This window comes from Piliocolobus tephrosceles, chromosome 7 (assembly GCF_002776525.5).
Source record: "Piliocolobus tephrosceles isolate RC106 chromosome 7, ASM277652v3, whole genome shotgun sequence".
NCBI lineage: Eukaryota > Metazoa > Chordata > Mammalia > Primates > Cercopithecidae > Piliocolobus > Piliocolobus tephrosceles.
The window spans coordinates 79945857-79966523 of record NC_045440.1 but is presented as its reverse complement, the minus strand read 5'-3'; positions in this window follow the sequence as shown (position 1 = coordinate 79966523).

Below are 20667 nucleotides of genomic sequence, written 5' to 3'. Positions count from 1 at the left end.
GTTGCCGCTGCAGTAAGTTTTATAGAGTAATGGAGAGTATCAGACATTCAGTGATATCAGTAAAATATTGGCCAAATGAAAAAGCTTCTGTGATATTTCGTTAATTATTTTCCAATTTTTATTTTAAATTCAGGGGTACATGTGCAGGATATGCAGATTTGTTACAAAGGTAAACATGTGTCATCGTTGTTTGCTGCACAGATCATCCCACCACCTAGGTATTTAGCCCAGCATCCATCTTCCTGCTCTTCCTGATGCTCTCTCTCCTTCTACCATCTACCCTCTGACAGGCCCCAGTGTGTCGTTCCACTCCATGTAACCATGTATTCTCATAATTCAGCTCCCACTTGTAAATGAGAACATGCAGTATTTGGTTTTCTGTTCCAGTCTGCTGAAGATAATGGCTTCTAGCTCTAAGCATGTCCTGCAAATGACATGATCTCATTCCGTTTTATGGTTGCATAGTATTCCATGGTGGATATGTACCACATTTTCTTCATCTAGTCTATTGTTGATGGGCATTTAGGTTGACTCCATTTCTTTGCTATTGTGAATAGTGCTACAGTGAACATACATATGCACGTGTCCTTATAATAGAATGATTTACATTCCGTTGGATATATATACACTCAGTAATGGGATTGCTGGGTTGAATGGTAGTTCTGTTTTGAGGTCTTTGAAGAATTCCACACTGTTTTCTACAATGGTTGAACTAATTTGCACTCCCAGCGACAATATATAAGTGTTTCTTTTTCTCTGAAACCTCGTCAGCATTTGTTATTTTTTGACACTTTGATAATGGCCATTCTGACTGGTGTGAGATGGTATCTCATTGTGGTTTAGGTTTGCATTTCTCTAATGATCGGTGATGTTGAGCTTGTTTTCATATATATTGTTGGCCACATGTATGTCTTCTTTTGAGAAGTATCTGTTCATGTTCTTTGCCCAGGTTTTAATTGGGTTGTTTGTACTTTTCTAGTAGATTTGTTTAAGTTCCTTGTAGATACTGGATATTAGACCTCTGTCAGATGGATAGATTACAAAAATTTTCTCCCATTCTGTAGATTGCCTGTCCACTCTGATGATAGTTTCTTTTGCTGTACAAAAGCTCTTTAGTTTAGGTGGATACCATTTGTCAATTTTTGATTTTATTGCAATTACTTTTGGCATCTTCATCATGAAATCTTTGCCTGTGCCTATGTCCTGAGTGGTATTGCCAAGTTTTTTTATAGCGTTTTTATAGTTTTGAGTTTTACATTTAATTTTTAAATCCATCTTGAGTTGATTTTGGATATGGTGTAAGGAATGGGTCCAGTTTCAATTTTATGCATATGGCTAGCCAGTTCTCCCAGCACTATTTATTAAATAATCATTTCTCCATTCCTTGTTTTTGTCAGGTTTGTTGAAGATCAGATAGTCATAGGTGTGTGTTTTTATTTCTGGATTCCCTATCCTTTTCCATTGGTCTATGTGTCTGTTCTTGCACCAGTACCATGCTGTTTTGGTTACTGTAGCCTTGTATAGTTTGAAGTTGGGTAGAGCGATGCCTCCATCTCTGTTCTTTTTGCCTATGGTTGTCTTGGCTATTTGAGCTCCTTTTTGGTTCCATATGTATTTTAAAATAGTTTTTTCTAATTCTGTGAGGAATATCAATGATGATAGTTTAACCTATTGCCAGCCTGAACGTGCCTGTAGAAGGTGGCTGGAGACTCCAGTTGGCAGGTCTCACCTAGTCAAGAGGAATGGAATCCAAAACCTGTTAAAGAAGTAGTCTGGTTGCTTTTGGGTAGAGCAGCTGTGCTCTGTTGGTGATCCCTTCAGCCCCTGATTGCTTTGGGCTCTCCAAGGACCACAGGTTGGACCAGCTTAGAAGCTTGAATGGTCAACGTGACAGCAGCTTGCTCCACTCTACAGGCACTCCATCCCCGGGAGGAATTAGAGCACTGCTGGCTGTAGAATACAAGTGGGAGTGGCTGGTGGTGCAGGCTGGGAGGACCCACCCTGGTGATGAGAAGTAGATCTGGGTCCTGCTTGATGAAGCATGCTAGCCATGATCTGGCAAAGCTGCTGTGCTGTACTTGGGGGAGTCTTCCTTATCTGGACTCTTTGGGCTCTCCAAAACCCACAGGCAAGAACTTGACCAATTCAACCGATTCAACCAAACAGCAGAGATGGTGCCTGCCCCTCCCATCGGGACCTCTGTTCTGCCTCAGGCAGGCTCCACCCTGTTGCTTGTGGCTGGCTGGAATTCCAAACCACTGGGTTTTGTATTGTGAAATGCTATGGAAGTGGGGCCCACAGAACAATGCTGCTTGACTCCCTGGGCTCAGCCCCTTTCCCAGGGGTATGTGGAGACCACCAGCCTTCCCTGAGTTGTAGATACATTTGTTGGGGGTACTAGGGGCCAGAGTATGTAAAGATCATGGGTCTCTGTGTGTTCCTGAGCAGCTGCTCTGCCAACACTCCAGACAGCTCTGTGTGTCAGATGCAAGGCTGTGGTGACATGGGCTCACAAGGGGATCTCCTGATCCATGGGTTGCAAAGATCCATGTGAGAAGTGTGATTTCCCGGGGTTGTACAATCACTTACTGCTTCCCATGACTGGAAGCGGGGGGTTCTCTTAGCTTCATGTCGTTCCTGGGTGGGCCATCACCCCACCCTGCTTTTCTTCATTCTCAGAGGATCAACTTGTTTCACTAATCAGTTCCAATGTGAGTACCTGAATATTTCAGTTAAAGGTGTTGTATTCACTCACCACTTTTGTTCCGTTATGTGAGTGCTACAGACTGCCGCTGCTTCTAATCAGCCATCTTGGCCCAGCCATTTATTCTTAAAAGCTCCATGAGGCCAGGACAAATCTGCATTGGCTCATCCGTGTAAGACTAAGTTCTAGCACAGTCAGTATGTGAAACATAATAGGCATGCAACAAACATTTCTTAAATAAATGATTCAAAAATACATGAACAGGTTTTTAAACAGTCTTGACTACTGATCATATATTCTTCACTGATACTGAGTACAGCATTTCTGCTGACCTTCTCTTTCCTTGACTTTTAAATCATTTCCACAGCAGTCTATAAATGTGCTGGTGATTGTATTGTTCAAAGCTATAATCCACAAATTAAGTGTGTCTTAGAGCATGATTAAATTCAAAAAAGCAAAATTGCTGGGGAATATTCTTTATTATTATTTAGACAGCTGAACCACTTTTCAAAATATTTATAATACAGACTTCTCTTTTAAAGGGCAAAAATGAAAACCATTCACCGTCTAGAGAGGCCACATCGAATTTAAAAAGTTATCAAAGCTTAAGAAGACAAGGATAATCTATTTTCTGTATAAGAGCATTTTAAAACTCATTTTAGATATATAATGATTTATAATGTGAAAAAACATTATGTATGGGAATGTATTTAGTAAGTTCATTTTGAGTAGTAAGAATGAGGTAAAACCTGTAATTTATAAGATTGTATTTTGATTAGTATTATAGATACTAACTTTAATTATGCCTATTGAGAAAAAATGGAAAGAAAGCAGGCATGCTTCAAACACAAACACAGTAGGGCATACTTGATCTTTCCACTTATGTTCTCTGTTTTGTAGTTGCATGTATTTTCTTTATTACTTGGTTATTCTTAATTGCAAAGGATAAACATGCTTGTGGCAACAAGTAAAACTATAAAGATAATTATTTTAAAAGTTAATGTATATAGTTAATCTATATACATATACCTGGATATCCACTACCTTGATGCAGTCCCTTTATTCCTGTACATAAAAACATCTCACATATCATATATACCTCTAGTAGTTATATGTATGCCTGTGTATTTGTTACTTTTGCAAATATTGGGTCATACCAAATCTAATAACCTGAATTTTGCTTTTAAAGGTTTATATATATTATACAACCAGTATATCAAAAGGATAGCTGACCTCCATGTTTATTGCAGCTCTCTTCACAATATCTGGGATAGATATGGAATCAACATAAATGTCAATCAACAGACAAATGAAAAAATAAAATGTGGTATATACGCACAGCAAAATACTCTGCATTCATAAAAGATAATAAAATCCTGTAATTTGCAGCAACATGGATGAGCCTGGAGGACATTATGTTAAGCAAAATAAATCAGGCACAGAAAGAAAAACACCACATGTTCTCACTCATATGAAAGCGAAAATAAAACTGAGCATAGTAGTAGGAGTACAATTATGGATATTAGAAACTGGGAAGTGTAGAGGGTAAGAGAGAATGGAGAGAGGTTTGTTAACAAACACAAAGTTACAGATAGATAAGAGGAATGAATTCTGTGGTTCTGTAGCACTGTAGGGTGAATATAATTACCTATAATTTATTATATATTCTTAAAAACTGGAAGAGAAGATTTTGAATGTTCTCAACACAAATAATAAATATTTGAGGTGCTGAACATGCAAATTACCATGATTTGATCATTATGTATTGCATATATGTATTGAAATATTACTATGTATCCCATAAATATGTTCAATCACTATGTGTCAACTAAAGGTAAAGGGGAAAAATAGTATATTATGATATTCCTTCAGTTTAGTCAATATAGATATATTTTATTTTTTAGATCTATTTCACTTTAAGTTAGTATTATTTTACCTACTAAAACTATAAAATTTTAAGTGCCTACTGCTGAACGACATGGTTGTTAGACCAACAATACTTTTGTTTTATGTTTTTTATTAGAAACCTAGTATATTAATAATTAAAAATATTTAATGTTTCTAAGTAATTACTTGCAACATCTAACAGTATTTATAATTCCAAACATGTGAATGTTGATCAAAGGATATTAAAATTTGTATTACCCTTTATTGTTACCCCCCAAAATTAATAGGATAAATACTTGGATAAATCAATGCCTGCTTCTTACAAATTTTATTATTAAACTCCCTATCATATTATATTCATTTTTTCTGGTTGTACAGAGTTTAAAGAGTTTGTCAGGAGCTGAGACACGCTAAAATGAGAAAATAAAAGAAAGTTAACAACTAAATTATTTTGCAGCAATACCCAAATAATTTCTACAAAATTATTCCACCTACACCTAAAATATATTGGCCAATTATGCCATTTCTGCAGGGATCTCAGTATAATAGCAGTCACAAAAAATTACAATGATAAAGCCTAGAAAAATAGTATTATTTTTCTTTTTTGTCATAGTTTCATTGCAAATATTATTTTAGCAGGCTTCATTTCCTTCTACGATAATTTACAGTGAAATGAAACCCTTTTTCTTCCCCCCAACTATACACAGATACAGTGTTTGAAATGCTATTTATTCTGTCCTGCATTCTAAGGAGACTTAAAGCCTTCAAGAAGACAATATAAAGAGAGATACCTTCTTTCCAGAATTTGTCTCAAAATTCTCATGAATAGAGATGAAGCAATAGCAAAGCTTTGAGGGTGCTTGTATAGGATATAGAAATATACTTCATTTGTACTCTAGCTGAGGAAGATGAATGCTTTAACCTTGAGACATCCTATTATTTTGGCTCTATGTAAAGGAAGATCTCTTGGAGAGAGCTAGTACTACAAAAGAAATAGGCAAACATTCCAAGTCATATTCATTTGCTGTTGATGCCCATATAAAAATGTCTACATTCATTGTACTGTACCTTTACATGGTAAGCATTTTTACAAGAAGAGCTCCAGAGCCAAATCAACTGCATTTTATCCAGTGACATATTTATCCAAAATATCAAAGTGACGGGCGCGGTGGCTCAAGCCTGTAATCCCAGCACTTTGGGAGGCCGAGACGGGCGGATCACGAGGTCAGGAGATCGAGACCATCCTGGCTAACATGGTGAAACCCCGTCTCTACTAAAAATACAAAAAAAAACTAGCCGGGCGAGGTGGCGGGCGCCTGTAGTCCCAGCTACTCCGGAGGCTGAGGCAGGAGAATGGCGTAAACCCGGGAGGCGGAGCTTGCAGTGAGCTGAGATCCGGCCACTGTACTCCAGCCTGGGCGACAGAGCGGGACTCCGTCTCAAAAAAAAAAAAAAAAAAACAAAGTGAAACATAAGCTCCACTGTCAGCTATAAGCATCTATGTGGGTCAATTTTAGAAACAACATTATATGCCTCCCTCCATGCCACATTCACCTAGGGAATGGAAACAGCAAATTTCAGTTTACAACTCTATGGAGTCATACTCTGAAAAGAGGTTTACATAACCTGTAACAAGTCATGGTCTGTAAATTTCTTGCTCACCCTTAAATATATGGTGATGAAAAACAATTTTTTTTCACAAAGAATATTCCACTCCAAGCTGACTTCCCCACAAGAAACAGTGTCTATGTTTATATCAGTCAGGAAGAGCTAAATCATACTAAAATGAAAGACAATCTCCCAAATTTCACAGAATTAAAATACCATAGGATACTTTCTGCCTCATATGATGTGTCTACTGTGAATCAAGGTAGTTCTTTGTTCTGGGTTGTTCATACACTGGAGCTAGGCTGAAGAACCACCCTCTGGAATATTGCTGGACCCAGCGCCAGAACTGAAGAGCTTTGGAGGATCTTGTATCACAATTAAATATTCCAGCAAGGAACTTTCATGCATCTTTTTTTTTCTTTTCCTCTCCACTCATTGGTCAGAAGTAGTCATATGGCTCCCATTTAAATACAGTCAGGCGGCTGGGCGCGGTGGCTCAAGCCTCTAATCCCAGCACTTTGGGAGGCCTAGACGGGCGGATCACGAGGTCCGCAGATCGAGACCATCCTGGCTAACACGGTGAAATCCCGTCTCTGCTAAAAATTACAAAAACAAAAACTAGCCGGGCGAGATGGCGGGCGCCTGTAGTCCCAACTACTCGGGAGGCTGAGGCAGGAGAATGGCATAAACCCGGGAGGCGGAGCTTGCAGTGAGCTGAGATAGGGCCACTACACTCCAGCTTGGGCGACAGAGTGAGACTCCGTCTCAAAAATAAATAAATAAATAAATACAGTCAGGCATTCCAATCCTGAGGAGTTACCGAGTGCCCAGAAGAAAGAGAGCCAGAAATATTACTAATGAATACTACAGTTCAACATGCTGTTCATCAAGTACCTTCTTTCTCCTGCAGAAATGATGTGCTCACCCTCTCTTCTAGGGAGTCAGATATAAGATGCCATCTGGTCTTGGCATGAAGCATAAACCCAGTATCTCAGATGTTGTTGATTAGTTTTTTATTTTTTCTAGAATGTTATGCACAGTTGTCTTTACATCAAGTGTATACCTAATGCCTTTTGATTTGAAGACCAGTGAACTAAAAAGTTCTCATCAAACCCTCTATCCAATATTCAGCCCTGGAACAATGACAGAGTAAATACAATCGCACTCCCCCAAATCACAAGATTTTTAACCCAAGTTTAAATCTTATGGTTATTTTGGCAGTACAACTCTCCTTAAAACTTTGTGAACTTCACACCTATTTAAGTCAGCTTCATATGCAAATAACCACACCCACAGTTATTTTCTAGTTATACTTGTTTAGACTTATTATTTTCTTTGTTATCTTATATTCCATCCTACTTTTTTTCTTCCTGCCTTAATTGTAAATACTTGACCCTTTCAGATTTTGGCTGGCAAGTCATATATTTAGTCTCTTTTTCTTTAGCCATTTTGTTCAAATCAATAGATTTCCTGGATATCACAGCCTTATTTGAGTCTGTACCGGAAGATAGTTTAATCCACTCTGAGATTTCAATGAACATGGCAGCCATGTGCTTGAAGCTTGTCAGGAGGATTCATTCTAATTGACATTTATTTGTCAAAAGTTTTCTTGGTTTTTACCTTTCACCAGTTGAGGATGGTAATCATCTGCCTCTTACAAGGCTCTATAGCTGAAATTACAAACTATTCTCTTTAATTCCAGCTTACAAGTTAGCTAATTCTTTTCTGAGTCCCTCTGTCTCTCTTTCTCTGTCCTTATCAACTATCAATAGTAGCTCACACATTTTTATAATTTTTTGTTTTCCAACTTTGAAGCAGGCTCACTATGCACTGACTACTAACTTGTGTGAATCCAGTGAGTGAGAATATACTCATGGCCACAAATCACATGGAGCTGATTCACTATTTACAGATAGGTAACAATGGACAACAGAAGCCTATGATTTATTGCAAACCAGTCTTCCTACAGCTTAGAAGAGCTTTCCAGGGAGGGTGGGGTCTTGTCTAAAAGTTGCACACTTGTACCACAGCTGAGAGACTTCAGAAAGCAATCTGCCTTGGGTTTTATACTCTGGGGTAAGAGGAGCTGCTGGGCTAAAGCATTGAAAAACATCTTGTTTCTAGGCTGGTTACTGGAACAGAACCTAGCTGTTCTGGCCAGTACCTCCCTATCTGAGAATGTTGCATTCCCAGCACATTCTGTAATTATTCCTGAGTACTATAAGCAAGAAAGAGAAAGCAAACTGGGTCTGTTCAAGGCCATCTGGATAACCGTTCTGTACCAATCTCTTTCCCTAGACTTACAAGTTCATTTGGTACACTATCTGTGTTTCAAGTGAATGAAAACAAAGATCACAGTTTTATTATGCATTTCATCACCAAATAATATGAATTGTCACCCTTCTAGCTTCAAATACCAGTTCTTTGACATTTTGCTATCTGTTCCCTAAACTAATGACAGATATTTTACTGTTTGCTTATGATAATATGCCAATTATAGGTAACACCATCTATATCAACAGTATGGGTTAGGTTTTGTTGTGATAATTTTTTAATGTAGGGTCTTAAGATCTTATGAGTATTTTTTTTTTTTTTTTTTTTCTCATTTATAGTATGTGCTCACCAAGAGTCAACTGAAAACTCTGTATGGTCATCCTTATTCTAAAACTCTGGCTGAAAAAAAGAGCTAAAATTCAAAACATTTCTGAACATTAAGGGGTCTCTGATCAATAAACAAATTCTCTGCCAGTAAATGACACAGGTTGCTTTTGCCTAGTCACTGGGGAGAACTAGCCTCTCTGCCACACTTATATAAATATCTTCATTTACCTCTTCAGACACACACTGCACACTTCCCCATGCTATTCTGTGTCCTGGGAGGCTGCTTCCTTATCTTAAGACTTCCAGTTGGGTTCAACCAATAGAGGCATCAGCAGGAGATTGGAAGGCCCAAGGAAAGCAGATTGAATTTTTATTGTCCCAGTTTCCTCCATTCAGGGTCACAGTGGATTGGCTGTGCTCCTCTTCCAATTGGTCAGCCTTCTCTGTACAGCTACCCTCTCTAGGTTCTATAAACCATATAACCACTCCCTTCCCTTGTCTCTTCAAGCCAAGGGATAGCAGCTCTTTCCTGTTGCTGGCTCTAGGATTCTGCATTGTCATTTATTGGGTTCTTTAAATCCTGCCACAACCTAGCAATAATCTCTTCACTAAAGTATTCTTCTGTTATTCTGTTCGTGTGCACCCCTCTCCTTTTTCTCCCAGGATTTGGACTGATACACACACACACACATGTACACACCATCCTACCAAGAGGGAACCAAGTAGTACAATATACCCAGTTCTAGAGTAGATATTTGACTGAAAGCATTAATAACCACCAGGATGTTTTGTTCACCAAAGCACCAGTTCTATTCAGAATGATTCTATCACTTTATAAATATGTTCCTACCATAGCAGATTTTGCTCAACTAACTACATTCTCAATGTATGTCTTTTAACCTGTGCTTTGGCTACCTAAAAACTCACTTCTTATATAGCCAGTTTAAATTTCCAAGTGAAGTAATTTAGTAAGTCCAACTAGCCGTTGCATTTTCATTATTTAGACAGGTTTTTTTTTTTTTTTTTTTTTTTTTAAAGAACATGTTTCTATTAGCTTCTGTCCAGCTTGATACATGACCTGGTTTCCTTGAGCCTCGTGACCTGCCCTGGTCTAATCAGCTATAGCTGAAAGAGTCATATAAAATAGGCACAGACCTCTGTGATTAAAGTATTATATAGGACAGATGAAAATCTACTTATAAGTAGTCTGATGGTAGGACATCCATTCTGTATACGGCACCCATCCTGGTGTTTAACCTTATATTATAATTAAATATCAGTTATGAACTGACAGAAAGAAACATTGTCAAGAGGCAGTTATAGCTGACATGTTATATAGTAGAGAGTGTAATAAAATATGACAGCCAGATGACAGAAACAGAGAAGTTTTCTTATTAAAATTAAAAAAGAAGAAATGTGGAACTAAAGGGCTATAACAGAGTTTGCATCACTTAGTCTACCGGTTCTCCAAATACGGCCCCTGGGTCAGCAATGTTAGTATAACCTACTGGAGAGCCTATTACAAATGCAGATTCCTGAGTCCCACCCCAGATTTACTGTATCAGAATCTCTGAGAATGGGACCCAGCAAACTGTGCTTTAATAGTCATTCCAGTTGATTTTGATGCATGCTAAAATTTGAGAACCCCAGTCCTAGTTCAGTGCTTCTCAAGCTAGTGCACATTATGATCACCTGCTTGTTAAGATAAAGATTCTGATTCTGTAGGTCTGAGCTGGGCCCCAAGATTCTGCCGGTGTAACAAGCTGCAAGGTGATGCTGCTGCTGGTGGTGCTTGAGCTACACTTTGAATATTGAGGCTAAATTGCTAGCTCCTTCAGACCAAAGACTCCATTTTGTTATTTTCAGCCTCTGTTCAGAATAAGTCATTTCATGGTGCTGTTAGAAAGAGTATTGTTGGAAACACGTTTGCAGCATTAAAAAGCGATAATCTAAAAGGAGATTTTACATCCAGACCACTATGTTGCTCTGGCAACTGTACTTTGGCAAATCTACCCACAGCTTTTTTCTAATTCTCTAATACCTTTTTAAAACAAAAACAAAAACTTACCTTGTTTAGCTTTAGGTAGCCACCTCTTCAATAGAAATCCTAAACTCCAAATCCTAAGGTCCAAGCTGATGATCACATCATGGTGTTCTCATGTGCAGTATAGACATCTGGTTTTCCACACTATTAAAACTCTGCTCCGATGGGCAGCTTCCCCCTGCCCCAACATGCCAGAAGGCAATCGCAATCTCTGACCCTCAACTTCCTTCCTCTTCATACCTCTCACACTAGCAGAAAATACCTATGCAACATAGTGAGGTAGCTTAAATTGATCCAACCATCAACGTTTTCTTCTCTCTCACATTAACACTCTCTCTGGTCTTTCTTCTTATTGATTGTATTCAGTTCTCTCCATAGTTTAACGGAATGCCACACAGAAAGGCTCATCTAGACCTGGTCTCCTAATTAACCCTTTTTCCTTCAGGACCACCTTCAGGGATCCAGTTCCTTCAAAACCCTTCAGCATTCTGCCCTAAACTAGAACTAACATGTAATATGCTTTCTATAAGGTGATAGTGGTTGATAATAATTTATTATAATACCCCATCTAGAGATACTTATATTTTAATGTAGAACACTCAAAAGGCAACCAGGTGGATATTAAACTTTGGTGACCGTGTGAATCACCTTGGATGTTTGTTCAAAATACAGACGCTCGGGCATTGCCTCATACTCAGTCTACTAAAATCTTTGATGGTAGGGCACAGTGTCTTGAGTAGGGATTTTTTCCTGACAGTTCTCAGAAAATGCATATATTTTTTGCAATACTTAAAAAATCATTAACAAATCAGAAACATAGGAAAGGGTATTGTAATTCTCTTGCAAGAATGAAAGCTTACCAACGGACATAGAGTCTATCTTAGTTCAAAGAAACTGGACTCTAGTCAAGCAAGAGTAGGAAATTCTTTTTTTAAATTTTTTATTATTATTTTATTATTATTATACTTTAAGTTCTAGGGTACATGTGCATAATGTGGAGGTTTGTTACATATGTATACTTGTGCCGTGTTGGTGTGCTGCACCCATCAACTCATCAGCACCCATCAACTCGTCAGCACCCATCACCTCGTCATTTATATCAGGTATAACTCCCAATGCAATCCCTGCCCACTACCCCCTCCCCATGATAGGCCCCGGTGTGTGATGTTCCCCTTCCCAAGTCCAAGTGATCTCATTGCTCAGTTCCCACCTATGAGTGAGAACATGCAGTGTTTGTTTTTCTGTTCTTGTGATAGTTTGCTGAGAATGATGGTTTCCAGCTGCATCCATGTCCCTACAAAGGATACAAACTCATCCTTTTTTATAGCTGCATAGTATTCCATAGTGTATATATGCCACATTTTCTTAATCCAGTCTATCACTGATGGACATTTGGGTTGATTCCAAGTCTTTGCTATTGTGAATAGTGCCGCAATAAACATACGTGTGCATGTGTCTTTATAGCAGCATGATTTATAATCCTTAGGGTATATACCCAATTATAGGATGGCTGGGTCATATGGTACTTCTAGTTCTAGATCCTTGAGGAATCGCCATACTGTTTTCCATAATGGTTGAACTAGTTTACGATCCCACCAACAGTGTAAAAGTGTTCCTATTTCTCCACATCCTCTCCAGCACCTGTTGTTTCCTGACTTTTTAATGATTGCCATTCTAACTGGTGTGAGATGGTATCTCATTTGGTTTTGATTTGCATTTCTCTGATGGCCAGTGATTATGAGCATTTTTTCATGTGTCTGTTGGCTGTATGCATGTCTTCTTTGGAGAAATGTCTGTTCATATCCTTTGCCCACTTTTTGATGGGGTTGCTTGTTTTTTTCTTGTAAATTTATTTGAGTTCTTTGTAGGTTCTGGATATTAGCCCTTTGTCTGATGAGTAGATTGCAAAATTTTCTCCCACTCTGTGGGTTGCCTGTTCACTCTGATGGTAGTATCTTTTGCTGTGCAGAAGCTCTTTAGTTTAATTAGATCCCATTGGTCAATTTTGGCTTCTGTTGCCATGGCTTTAGACATGTTTTAGACATGAAGTCCTTGCCCATGCCTATGTCCTGAATGGTTTTACCTAGGTTTTCTTCTAGGGTTTTTATGGTATTAGGTCTAACACTTAAGTCTCTAATCCATCTTGAATTAATTTTCGTATAAGGAGTAAGGAAAGGATCCAGTTTCAGCTTTCTACTTATGGCTAGCAAATTTTCCCAGCACCATTTATTAAATAGGGAATCCTTTTCCCATTTCTTGTTTTTCTCAGGTTTGTCAAAGATCAGATGGCTGTAGAAAACCACAAGCATTCTTATGCACCAGTAACAGACAAACAGAGAGCCAAATTGTGAATGAACTTCCATTCACAATTGCTTCAAAGAGAATAAAATACCTAGGAATCCAACTTACAAGGGATGTAAAGGACCTCTTCAAGGAGAACTACAAACCACTGCTCAGTCAAATAAAAGAGGACACAAACAAATGGAAGAACATACCATGCTCATGGATAGGAAGAATCAATATCGTGAAAATGGCCATACTGCCCAAGGTAATTTATAGATTCAATGCCATCCCCATCAAGCTACCAATGAGTTTCTTCACAGAATTGGAAAAAACTGCTTTAAAGTTCATATGGAACCAAAAAAGAGCCCGCATTGCCAAGACAATCCTAAGTCAAAAGAACAAAGCTGGAGGCATCACGCTACCTGACTTCAAGCTATACTACAAGGCTACAGTAACCAAAACAGCATGGTACTGGTACCAAAACAGAGATATAGACCGATGGAACAGAACAGAGCCCTCAGAATAGTAGGAAATTCTTACATACAGAGCTGAAATTGAAGGTCTGCTATTCTGAGATCAAAGACAGGAGAAAAGAACGAGCTCAGCATTCAGGATGTCATGAGTCAGTCTTGTTTATAGCTATTTCCATGTTTTAAGCATGCTTTTATGGCCCTGTCTGCTTCTCAGAATGAGTCATTCTTGAAATTAAAATAAATATGTATAAGTGTTTATGCATGATATCTTTTATACAAATTCTAGGTGTCTGAAAAAATAAATTTTGAAAGTAAAACTAATAATTACCTACATGTAATTCACTTTATAGCTGTTAATATTACTATGATACCAGATATTTTGTTATTCCAATACTACTCAGTAATGTTCCCTGGCATTGTTTAGTATCTGAATATTCACTATGGGTGAATATGAATTGATTATAATAACATGAACTTCTACCAAAAGCAGCAAAAACAAGCAAAATTAAAACAAGCAGACCAAATAATTTCCTTGGTAAATGGGAAAATGTATGAAGTACCCTAAAGGCCAACTTGAAGATGCTTTTGGAGGCTCCCTCGTCAGTTGGATCAAAATGAAAGAAAATCTTCTGTATCTAGAATATATGTCAAGAAGCAAATATCAAGACTATTAGATGTGGAAATTAATGCTTTGTATGTTTAAAAATTTCGTTTTGAGAATAATAATTTTTAAATATTTAAAATTTGTGGAACTTTTAATTATTTTATATGATATTTACTTCTCATCAATGTTTCTATATTTTAATGTTTTCTGTTCTCAAGGTCTATATTAAGTACAGAACAATTTTGCATGCAATTGAAATATATGAGCTTGCCACAATATGTTGGTTAATAATAATAAGCCATGCTTTTGCTATTTTTTACAGAAAACCACTGAAATTTCTAGTATAACTGTATCATAAAAATGATTTATTGTTCATTATTATGGTCACATTATTATTTTAAAACATAAATAATATGTTGTAAAAATAAGAAAATAATTTATGATTATACAAGATTATAATTTATATTATGATTTCTCATTCTTAAATCCCAAATCCTAGCAATATAAAAACACAAGTGGGGCACAGGAATACGCATCTTTTGCAAGCACCCCAGGTCATGTTAATGCAAATGTCTTGAGTGGAAAACACTGCAAAACACTGCCTTAACCCAATGAACAGTATAACTCTGCAGTCAATCTGGAGTTTTAGGCTTTTAGATGGAAAGACTAGGTTTAGAGTGGCATTGAGGATGAAGCCTTCTTGGTCCTCACAGACATCCTTTACATAACACCATAGCGACTGCAGCTACATCAGATTGCTCACATATGGTGTGAGAATATTATTAGCTATTTCTGTCATTTATTAGCTATTTCTGCAGTTTATTTTTATAATTAATGTAAATGACACATTAAAGCATCTTCTTAGAATATGCCTGACACATGATAATTCTCTTCCTCCTTTCCCCACCTTGTCTACTTAACCTTCCATGAACCCAGAATTCTAAACCCACTTGTTAGCCACATATTTAGGAAATTTGTATCTCTTAATACATCCCATTATGCCTCCAAGGCATCAACATAAGCCTGCACATTTGCAGGAGGAATATGGGATGAGAATAGCAACAGTGTTCCCACCGGCAGCCATGGGGTGTGTGTTGAATGAGACTAGATTGTCTGGGTTGCTTTGCATGTGTTAGAATTCAGGTCACACCTTTGCTGTAAACATAGATACTGCATTCTTTATAGCAGATGCCAGACGTTTCCAAATTCCTGAAGTGATGGCTCTACAAGCTTGTGCTTTGAGAATTACAGTCATAAACACAGAAAAGTGTGCCCATAAACAGTAGTTTAGTACTCTTGTTTGCTTTATATTCTATGCTAATTGACTTAACCAAATGATTTATGTTTATATAAAGTGTAATTTCAAAAGGACATTAAAAAGGATCCAAGCTAATGCATTAAATTAACTTGGCATGAAACAGCGTATCACAGGATATTTTAATCACACAATCTTATGTTTGTGAGTGTGTGAATTTTTCCATACATAATTTATAGGAAAGTAGGCAGTGTAATGTTAACTGTTGGCTAAATTGTATTAATTAATATATATTTTCTAATATGCAGGGCAGTTAAATAGTCTTATGAAAAGAAATGAATATGTATTTTCCTATCTAATCAGTTACTCTACTTGCTTCTTAGATCACTTCTCATCCCCACAGATCCAAGTCACTGATATTTCAGATCATACTACATACTTACTTCCTAAGTGTATATTTACTTAAAAGTACTTACAATATTTTGTTCTACTGGGAAGGAATGAATCTCTGTAAATGATGGCTGTGTGGACCTGGAGCTTTCAAAGTAGTAATTTCAAAGTAATAATTTGAGCTATCTGCATGTGGATTTATCTTCACAAGTGAATACCCTAGTTTCTCTCCTTTCATGAAGAAGAGAACTTCACCCAACTTTTGAATCAACGGGCCTAAGGTCCAGTCCATACCTTGTGCTGAGAATGTGTTCAGTAAATATGTGATGAACGAAAGGACTCATGAGAGTCAGGTACCCGTATTCTTTCATTAGGGTTCTGGAAATGTGCTTTCCTCTGCAATGAAACTGCATTGCAGTTTCCTCTGCAATGATTCTGGTGTCTCATGGCACTGACCTGTGGTGGGGATTATTCTCTATGTATAATCACTGTGTTATACAGTGAGGGAGCACTGTTTGTCCTTGATTTGGCTCTTGGACTTGCCCAGGCTAAATATTACACACCCTCAGTTTATCGTTAGTGTCTCCAGTAAAGCCCAGAATGGGAGGATTTGTTGCTGAAGTACAAATGAGTTAGCACTGGGCAGAACTCTTATCCAGGGCATTGTTGAGTGCTGAGTTGGAATCCAGCTACGGCTGAGTCAACAGAGGACAATTTTTAGATATATTTAGATTCACATTAATTAGGGAAGCAACTAGCCATCACATGTGGACTTCTTATTTGAACTTTTTCCACTTAAAAAAATTAAGGTATAATTTACATAGAGTAAAATGTATTCTTTTGAGTAGTATATAATTCTGCAAGTTTTGATATCGAATTGTCATGTAACCCCCACCACAATCACAATATAGAACAGTGTTTTCCTCCCTCAAAATTTCTCATGACACTTTGTAGTCAAGGTCCCTTTAACTAAGCCCCAGGGCCTTGCAACCACTGATCTGTTTACCCCCTTATACTTTTGCCTTTTTAAGAATATCTTGTAAATATAATATAATCACGGCAGGTAGCCTTTGATTCTGGACTTTGTTGCTTGGTATAATGCATTTAAGAACCATCCTTGTTGTTGCATGTGTCAGTTGTTCACACATTGCTGAGTCATATTCCTTCATATGGATGTACTAGATTTGTTTATTCATTTCCCAGATGAAGGATATTTCGGTGATTTTCAATTTGAAGCAACTATGAATAAAGTCACTATAAATATTTGTGCAGAAGTTTTTGTATGAGCATGGGTTTTCATTTCACTTGGGAAATCATATAGGAGTGTGATTGGTGGCTCTTACAGTAAGTGTATATTTAACATTATTGCTCTATTAAAGTATTTTCCAAAATAGCTGGTCATTTCACATTCCCATTAGCAATTTATGAGAGTTCTGGTTGCTGTACCTCCTAGACAGTAGTTGTTATATTCAGTCTGCTAAATTTTAGATCTTTTAATAGGTATACAGTGGTATCTATTGTGGTTTTGTTCTTTTTTCTAATGACTTATGATGTTAAGCATGTTTTCATATATTTATTTGATATTTGCATATCTTCTCTGGAGCATTGTCTTTTAATCTCTTGTCTATTTTTATTGTTTTCCTTGTATTATTGAGTTTTGAGAGTTTTAATAAACCTTCTGCATATGAATTCTTACATATGTGATTTACACATATATTCTTCTTATCTATGTCTTGTCTTTTCATTCTCTTAACAGTGTCTTTTGAAAAGCAGAAGTTCTTAATTTTGATGACACGTATTTATAATATTGTCTTTTATGTATCATATTTTGGTGTCATTTCTTAAAAAAGTTCTGCCTAACCTGATGTCATAAAGGTTTTCTTTTGGAAGTTTTATGTTTTTAAAGTTTATATTTAGGTCTACGATTTGTTATATGAAATAATTTTTATACAGATTGAGAGGTACCAATCAAATTATTATTTTTGGCATACAGATAGCCAATTTTCCAGCACTATTTGTTGAAAAGATAATCCTTTCTCTATTGAATTCCTCTGGTAATTTTGTCAAAAATCAACTAACCATATGTATGTCTATTTCTAAACTCTCAATTCTATGCAATTCATCTATTTTTCTACTTTATGCCAATACTATTCTTGACTATCATAATAACCTAATAGTAAGACTTTAAGTGAGTGTGAGTCTTCCAACTTTGGTCCGTTTTTGGCCTTTCACATTTCTTTGTAAATTTTATAATTAAATAAGGAGGATTTTATCATTCTCTTTTTGCCTCAGAGGTTTTCAGTGTGCACATTTAACATAATTGGAAATTTCTAACACTGATGAGTCACAATGAGATCTGCTTATTGACTATTGGTTCTACATTCTCTAAAGGAGTTACTAATGACCCTTTCTAAAATGTGAAAAAGTCTTCATTTCTGTCTTCATCCATGAGTAATTTTATATGCTCATATTCTCCCTATCCAATAAAATATCTGTTTTCTTCAGATATTATCTTAAATAAAGAAATATAAGAAGCGTTAAATACTTCTCATACTCATAGTTACCTCACCTTGGACATGACTAAATACATGAAAGGAAGCATTAAGCAACTCAATTGGCTTCCAAATGTGTCATCTCACAGGCAAAGACATGTATCTCTGGACACTTCTCTAAAAAGTATTCTCATTTTGTCTGAATATTAGAACCATCTGAGGACCTTTTAAAAATCCTGATGACTATGCACTCACCAGACAAATACATCATGATTTGTAAGGATAGAATCTAGGCATTGCTGTTTTGTTTCTTTGTTTATTTGTTTATAAAGCCCCAAGTGTGACTATAACTGGCAATCAAGACTGAGAATAATTGGTCTAAAAGGACACTCAAAGAAAATCTGCAGAATGATAAGAATGTTAAATGTCATATTTGCTGCATTTAAGGTCTTTGGTTTTGTAAATTTATTTATTTATTTATTTATTTATTTTTTGAGACAAGATCTCACTCTGGCTCCTAGTCTGGAATACTGTGGCACAATCTGAGCTCAATGCAACCCCCACTTCCTGGATTCAAGCTATTCTTGTGCCTCCACCTTCTGAATAAAGGGATTACAGGTGTGTACCACCATACCTGACTAATTTTTGTATTTTTTTTTAGTAGAGAAGGGTTTTCACCCTGTCGGCCAGACTGGTCTTGAACTCCTGGCTTCATGTGATCTCTACACCTTGGCCTCCCAAAGTGCTGGGATTACTAAATTTATTCTTTAAAAAAGGGTTATTCATTTCTTAATCATTGAAGATACAGTTTAATCAGGCTTACAAATTCAACAATTGAAAGAAGTATAGAAAATAATACAACTAAGTTAAAGCTATTGTCACATTATTCTGGCTCAGCTGAGCATGTATTACCCAATTTTTGTCTAAAAGAACAAAACGATTTAAACAAGAACACAGATAATTGTTTTTTAGGGAAAAAAACTTATCTGAAGAATAAGCACATGTGAGCAATTTGTAGCTTTATAAATAACTTTAAATAGTTTTATTAGACAAAGTCCTAAGTTTCAGTTGGAACACAAAAACTTTGGAATTTTTTACTTTGGAGTCAGTTCTCAGTGCTGACAAACTGATTTGTTTCTTTAAGCTAATAAAAGCAAATCCTAATATCTGCATATTTCTATCTATGTATCTATCTAACCATACTTCCCTCAGAATGTCTTATTTACAACTTTAAAAACACCAGAAGAAGTTGAGTGTAGTACAGATTATCTTTCTCAAGGAGACAAAGCATATTTTCGTCTCCATTTCATTCTTGCACTCCACCCTGGCAAAGACTTTTTACCTAAATCATGAAGAAATACTGGGAGAGGGGTCAAAGAAGATGTCTGAATAGAAGCCTCTACTAATTATTTCCCTCAACAGGAACACCAAATTTAAAAACTATATACACTAAAAAACACTTCCATAAAAATGAGAAATCAGGTACCAGCTTGGCCAGATTGGGGTAGAGTACCAAATAGAGTCCTAGTATCCCTGATTCCAAGCCTTGGTTCTTGGACGGCATTTCTGGACCTCCTGCCGGCCAGAGGGTGTTCACTGCCCAAAGGGTGAGTCCCAGGCCAGGCAAAATTCACCACAAGCTAACTGAAGAGCCCTTTGGTCTTAAAAGAACATCAGCAGTAGCCTGGCAGTACTCCTTATGGATGTGTGCTGGTGGTGGTCATGGGGAGAGACTGATCTGCCTGTAGAAAGAGGAGGGAAGAGTGGAAAGGACTTTGTTTCATTGTTTTAGTGCCACGTTAGAATACAGAAACAGGTAGAGTTCTCAGGTTTTTGACTTTAGTCCCTGGCTCCCTGATGGAAATTCTGGACCCATGTGGAGCCTGGGGGAACTCAACACCCTGAAGGGAAGGACAAAGACCTGGCTGGCTTGGCCACTTGCTGATTGTAAATCTGTATGGCCTTAAGCAAACACAGGTAGTAACCAGATAGTGGTTACAGTGGGCCTTAGGTGAGACCCAGTGCTATAGTGGCTTCACATCTGACCTAGTGTGGTCCCAGTGCTGATGGCCACAGAGATACTTCTGTTACCCCACCCTTAGTTCCAGGGAGCTCAGCACAGAGATAGACAGAGAGAGAGAGAGAGACTCCATTTTATTAAAGGAAGTAAGGGAAGAGAACAAGAGTTTCTGCCTGGTAAACCAGGGAATTCTTGCAATCTTATCCAAGGTGGTACCTCTGTAAGTCTGCAGGAACCACAGTGTTACTGGGCTTCTGGTGTCCTCAAATGCAAATACAGCTTAGATCAGAACACTCAAGTTGCTTC